Consider the following 6006-nt stretch of genomic DNA (forward strand, 5'->3'; position numbering starts at 1 on the left):
ACCCTAACTCTGTAGGACAAATGAATCCTGCTTAAACCAACTCACGCGCTCTTGAAAAGATATCTGCAACCTAAGCATGTGTAACCTAAGCAAGTTTTCTACCGTCTCATATTCTAACTTGAGAAAGTTTCCATTTTCGTTTTTCAGCAACCCTCCTCTGAGCAGAGGTACCTGACTGTCACCTCGTGAGGGGTTCCTAATCTCAGTCTCTGTCAAGCAATGCCCTGAAAGTCAACATCTGAAGACACAAGGGGGCACAGAATTTAAAGGAATCCAGCAGCACGACAAAAAAGTATAAGAGAATAATCATTAATAGCCCAAGGTAGGGCTAACCCATAGGGAGAGCACAGGCTAGGAAGTTTAAAATGAAATTCTGTCACTCCCCAAGGGTTACGCACCCCCTGGAAATGCTGTGAGCAAATGACACCATCTACACAAGTAAAACAAATCATTTTTCTAACTGGGTTAGGTTACCTGAAACATATGCCTCTTTGGTAAAAACTCATCTGGAGCTCACTGATTCTGCCCTCTCCCACCCCCAACACACACACACACACACACACACACACACACACACACACACACACACACACACACACACACACACACACACACACACACACACACACACACACACACACACACACACACACACACAGAGTTTACTCGTAGAACTTGGACAAGAGGGTGATGGGTGAGTTGATGAAAAATAATGAGTGTAAATGTATTTCTGCCTTTGGGAAAATTCATAGGGCTTTCTCTATACTTGGTGACTTTCTTCACCCCGTTTCTCCATCACACACCAATGTCTCCTGGGACTTCCCTGTCCAGTTCCTTCTCAGAATCCCGCTATCACACAAAGGTTGGCTCAGAGGAGGGCCCAGCACCTCCAGGAGGGTTGATATGAACAGGCACTAAAGCAAGGAAGTGCTGAGGGAAACTGGGCAGCATTCACCAAACAAGGGAGGCTTCCAGAATCCCTGGAATACCACGGATTGTCCTGGCACTGGGGGACAAAGCCCTTAAGTTAAGAGGATACAGAAGTCAGTCAGTGTTATCTCTGGAAAGATCCTGAGAGATCAGCTGAGTCAGTGTTTGAACGGAAGCCCAATATGGGACAGAGACTAAAATCCTCGCACGTGGCTGGCACCTGAGTGGGGATTTGAGCCCAGACTCCTCATGCCATTATTCCCCACCAGGCCATACTGGTCCCCACTGTAGCCTTCCTGTAACTCCTCAGATCACAGCTTTCCAGCTCTGCACTGCAGTAGGCCCCAACCTTCAGGGATTCTTCTGTTTCTCCCTGCACCTCTCAAAACAATCTGGGATCATCATTCTAATGTGAGACACAGGTGGTCTGTAGATTTTGTACATGGTCAAATCACAGAAAAATGCTAGGGTCCCACGATGTCAAAGTTCTCTCTCTCAGAAACTGAAGAAATATATGATAAGGACAATATTTTGCAATAAAAATATTAAAAGCTTGTCTTAATTTGAGGTTATGCATTTATGTGTGTATGTATATATATGTATATATGTGTGGATAAGTAGGTATGTGTATATGCATGTACATATATGTATATTATATATACACATATGTGTACATGTGTGTATATGCTTTCCCCTAATAATTGTTGTATAGGTCATCTGCTTAACCTGGGGTCCCGGGAAGAAACCTGATTCTTGCTCTGGGCATTGCAAAATTTATATACTCTTGTATTTATTTTTAATTATGAAAAGAGCAGAAAGTAATATTTCTCCCATGCCTCACCAGTGTATTTAATAACTATCAATATTTTGCTATATTTGGTTCTGCTTCTTTTAAAAAATAAAATAATACAGAGAGAACTGAAGTCTCACCCCTCCCACCATTTCCCTATGCCCTCCCCAGAGGTAACAACTACCTGGGAGTTTTCATGTCCCCTTCATTTACATAATCTCATATTTCTTGTCCCATAAGAATATACAGTACAATTTTGTGTGTTTTTTAAATTTCCAATAAATATCATACTTTACATAACATTTGTGACTTGAAATTTTTCATGTAACGTTAAGTTTCTGAGGTTTTTCCAGGCTGACCCACGTAGATCTAGGTCATTCATTTAACTGCTATTGTACTATTTCATTGTTTGGATACACCACAGTGTGCTCATCCTCCTATGGATAAGCACGTAGTTTGTCTCCCGCTTTTGCTGCAATAAGGATCTTCCTGTACAGCTCCCCCTCCTTTTAGCCATTTTTCAATACAGCAGAAATCCTCTTTGAAAATTAGAAATAGTACCCTAAAGCTACCGAGTTAGCCTTGACCAGTGAGGGTTTAGACCCCTCTGTGGTCCCAGCACATAGGCTGGAGCCTTGGAATCTAAAGAGCTCTTTCCATCTTTCCTAAGAACCTCTCTGCTCTGTACAACCATCCCACGTGAAGTCCCAAGTGCCAGTGTGCTACCAGACCCTGGGCTTCAGCACGGTGTGTGCCATGGCTCTTCCAGGCTGCTGAAAAATCAGCTCTAGTTAGCGTGTGCTTAAAACACGCCTTTCCAAAGCACTCTGAGGCTCCCCTGGGTCCAGGTCTCTTTCTGGAGGATAAATGAAAAATCCCAGACTGAAAGATGAATGAGCACAACCCCAGAAGGAAACTTCTCCCCCAAGACCAAACGTCCATGTTCCTTGGGCTCTGTTCCCTTTGCTCTTCAGACTCCACACTGTCTCCCTGGGTGACTTAATCAACCCCCTTGCTTTCAAATGACATCTTCTTGCCAATGACTGCATCATCTCTACCTTCAGTTTGGTTCTTTTCCTAAAATCCAGCCCCATACATTGAGTAGCTATTGCACTCTACCCATTAGTTCTCTCCGAGACCTTGCAGTGGAAGATTGGAGTCAATGTCTAGTGCAGTGGCTTTCAATTTTTTTTTTTTTTACCATGACCCAGAGAAGATAACACTTTAGTTCGCAAATGACTGCATGTACATGTGCACACACGAACAACAACAACACACACACCTAAGACAAGCATTTCATTAAGTAATGCTTACCCTTACTATTTATGACTAAGGGAAAAAACCTTGTTATGACCACCTGAGTTGATTTTATGATGCTCTAATGAGTCACAACCCACAACTGTTCAAGCTTGCCTTTCCCTGCTCCAGAGGTGGGGACGCTAAAGATATACTTTCCTTACTCTCTTGCAGCTTTTGGGCTTTAGAATAGTTCTGTCTGAGATGGACAAGATTTAGGAATGTTCGTCCATTCACCCAGCAAGCACAGCTGTGGAGGCCTGTGGGTTTTCTGTAGCTGCATCTGCATAGCTTCCAGTGTTCAGATACTAGCTTAGTAGGTATGGCGAGCCTGGGTGTAGGGAGAGAAGCATCCATTCTGCTGACATGGTCTGTTGCAGATTCACATTGGTTCCACACCTGGCAGCAGCAGTGGCTTCCTTACTGGGGTGGTTTCCTGTTTGAAACAGCAGTGTTGTGGCTGTAGAACAGCTTCCTGACTGCAAGACTGTTGAAGAGACAGCAGCGACCATGGTGGCTCAGTGCCTAGGAGCAGCGTTAGAGGTTGCTCCTGAAAGCTCAACCTGGATTCTGTTTGCTCAGCCCTCTGACAATTCTGTAAGCCATTTAATACCCTGGGATACATGCCTTCCTGCTAAAAAGCTGGAGAGAAGTCTGCTCCCTGCAACTGATCCCTGATGGATACAATCTCAATATGTATAAAACTGACCTCATGATACACACCCCAGACTTGTCACTAACCCCATGTTCCAGATCTCAAAGACTACCTGAGACTCTCATGACCCTTCTTTCATGTCTCCCATCCAATCAACATCTGTCCAGTTTAGCCAGTTCTCTGGTCCTAGCCACCATCATCTCACGTGCACTATTCCCATCACCTCCTAATTCACATCCCTGTCTCCTGACTTACTCCTTACAAATCACATCTCCAGACAGAATAACAACTTTCCCTTGTTCCTGGAATGATAGTAATAATTATCATTTATCAAACTTTTACATCTTATGCATTTGTCATGTACTCACTCATTCAATCCTCAAATCAGCCCTATGAGGGAGGCATTATTACCGCCACACTGCAGGCAACAATGACATTGAGACTCTGAGACACAGTGGCACGGTCAACATCACACAGCCAGGGGTAGCAGAGCTGGGATTCAAGCCCTGGTTTGTGAACATCCCATTTCAACATTCATGTTCCAATCACTTCGAATCCAGCCTTCCTAAATTCCAAGCTCTCCAAACCAGCTCTATATCCATCTAGATCCTGCCTTTCTCTTCAGCTTCATGTGTTCATACCCACCTCCCACCTCCCATGCTCTATGCTCAGATGACATTGAACTTCTCCCAATTCCTCAAACCTTCTGTGTTCAGCCTTGCCGCCAGGTGTTTGCACATGTTCTTCCTTCTGCCTGGAATGCTCGTTTCACTCTCTTTTGCCTGGTTAACTCCTAACATTGTTCTGAGCTTCTCAACAAAGTCTTTCTGACTCTTCTGGTCTCACCTAATTTCCTGCTGTCTTCTCTCACGCTTGCCCCATCCTTACGTGCATGACACTTCATTGTCCACCCCTGGTTCTCTCTATAGCTCTTCTCCAACATCCAAAGTCCTCAACAGTAGGAACCTTATTCAGCACTGGGTCCTCTATAGTCCAGCACAGTTCCTGATATAACAGATAGCTATATTTCTTAACTATAGATAGCTCGATAGCTATATTTCTTAAATAAATAATTGAAAAAAACTCTTTAAACATGGGCCCCATTCCAGGGGAAAGATATCAAATAAGCCACCAAAATAATTTAAAAACTTAAAATCCTTACTAAATATGGAAATGTAAATTGAAAGTCACCTTTTCTCTTATGAACGTTTCTCAGCACTCAGGAGAGTAAGAACGTTGATTAAACAGAGGTGAAATTTTCAGAAAACAAAATCCACCTGTGCCATCAGAAATTTGGAAGGGGAAAAGACAAACGCTCACTTACTTTATTGAACCTTTTCTATAAGCCAGGTATAATATTTGCTATATAATCTGTCTCTTACTATCCTTATAAGACAGCTATATGTTATTGGAATCATTTCGCAGGAGGGGATACTCACCCTAGAGAGTTTAAATCAAATTTAACACCTTAGAACCAACTGAAGGACTTCTTAAAACCCTCATGCCCAGGCCACATCTCAGACCAATCAAGTTAGAATCTCTAGAGTTAGGACCCAGGCATTAGGATTGAGCTCCCAAAACTTAAGCTAAGTTTAAAAGTCAACGGTTTAAATCCACACTATCCATACTGTGCTCTGGACCAGCAGCCTTAGCATCCCTAGATAGCTTATTCAAAACGCAGACTCTCACACTCACCCAGACCTACTAAAAAAGAATGTGTGTTTTAATAAGATCCAGAAGGGATTCATGGGCACTGAATGGTCTCAGCAACACTGGTTTCCATGACTTTCCCTGGTAAGTGGAGATTACCCTGAATCCATTATGCTTCCCTGTTTCCCTCAAGCTGATTTTGGAAAATGGATTTTCCATTCCCTTCTACTGCATATGCAGATGTGAGGGTTTGGACACTGCCAAAGGCATAGTTCAGTCACTATGATGGTATTCATTTGTAATTATCATCACAGAGTTTTTAAAATTTGCTTTTGGTCCAGCTCTCTCCCCTGGGAATCTTAGGCAAGAGCTGGAACAAAATTCTGGCCAATATGTTGAAAGCTCTGGATACAGTACAGAGAGGGGGATGTACTTTCCCTGTGGCCAAGGAACAGGGAAAACAAGTTTGGGGGCAGCAGGTGGGAAAGAACACTTTGGAAACCTGACTTTGAATCCTAGCTCAGGTAATTGTTAACATTAGGATTTTGATGCGTCACAAACACTCTTTAAACTTAAATTTCCTCAGCTGTGAAATGAGGCGCATAATCCTTCCCAAAGCTGTGGGAGAAGAAACATGCAATAAGCTTGAAAAGTACACAGATGTGAGGTAATTTTATTATATTCC

This window comes from Lagenorhynchus albirostris, chromosome 7 (assembly GCF_949774975.1).
Source record: "Lagenorhynchus albirostris chromosome 7, mLagAlb1.1, whole genome shotgun sequence".
Lineage (NCBI taxonomy): Eukaryota > Metazoa > Chordata > Mammalia > Artiodactyla > Delphinidae > Lagenorhynchus > Lagenorhynchus albirostris.